Source organism: Oryzias melastigma, linkage group LG1 (assembly GCF_002922805.2).
Source record: "Oryzias melastigma strain HK-1 linkage group LG1, ASM292280v2, whole genome shotgun sequence".
Lineage (NCBI taxonomy): Eukaryota > Metazoa > Chordata > Actinopteri > Beloniformes > Adrianichthyidae > Oryzias > Oryzias melastigma.
Genome location: NC_050512.1, coordinates 21,546,440 through 21,547,503, shown reverse-complemented (window position 1 = coordinate 21,547,503; position 1,064 = coordinate 21,546,440). Strand labels below are relative to the sequence as shown.

The 1,064-nt window shown below is 52.4% G+C and overlaps 1 protein-coding gene across 1 annotated transcript in view; it reads left to right on the top strand.

Annotated features, from left to right (window-relative positions):
• adgrl3.1 (adhesion G protein-coupled receptor L3.1) overlaps positions 1-1,064 on the top strand; it is a gene marked incomplete in the record, with an annotated part of 186,114 nt that continues 185,050 nt past the window's right edge. The window contains 1 exon segment of the mRNA XM_024290283.2: positions 1-565.

Here is a 1,064-nt window from a genome sequence, read left to right as displayed (position 1 = left end):
TGTCATTTCTGACCCCCGACTCTCTCTGCGCGCGCGCCCCCCTCACCAACCACCACTGCCACCCCTGGTTTGGACCTCCTGATATACAGGACATACAGGCAGGCGAGGGCCATACAGTGAGAGGAAAGCAGGAAGGAAAGGAGGGAGGACAGACAGACAGACGAATAGAGAGGGAGAGAAAGATCCGCCTCTGTCCTCCTCCGAGCACTCGCTGCGCGCACAGCGTGCCCGAACCGACGCGGCGATTCCTCCTCTTCCTCCTCCTCCTCCTCCTCCTCCTCCTGTGTGATCGGGATACCAAAACACGCAGCGGCTGGCTTATTAATGCCTCCCCTCCGCTCGATTCCCCCCTTTCTTCCAGGAATCATTTTTCTAGCAGCCGAAATTCATTCACGAGAGTTGAAAAACCATCGATCGGGGAAGGCTTTTTAATTTTTTCTTCTTATATTTTTTCTGGTGCGTTTTTACGCCGCGGTGACTGGATGAACGCGCGCAGGAAAAGGTTATTCCCGACTCCTCTGCGCTAGATGTGTCCACCTATGTACCCCCTGCGCCTGGCGACACGGTAAGAATTCTATTATTTTATATTTTACTGCCACAGACATAAAAAAAATCCATCCTGGCTGCGTGTCACAGCGCGTGATGCTCTGAAAGCTGCGTGGCGGCGCTGACTTTGCCTCCTCACTGATGCCCATGGGAATGTGGCCTGCGATTATTCCCTCTAAAGGACTAAAAATAATAATAATTACCCCCCACCCAATAATCAGCCAAAAATGAAAGAGGACCACTGCAATCTAGCCTGATGGATGTATGGGCTTTACGCGGAGGATGCTCCAGCGCGCCTGCATGGGCGTCGCTCCGGATGGGAGACGTTGCTATAAGGTGAAGTAACAGGCAAATTACCCTCTCCAATCAATGCGATCGGATTCTGGCACGGCGCGCGCGCGCTCTGGCACCCCTCACGTTGGATGATTTTGTATGAATATTTATTTCTTTTGCAGCGCCTTGTACTATCTGCAGGGCGCAGTGACGAGTCACATGGTTTGATGGATGACAGATCAGCT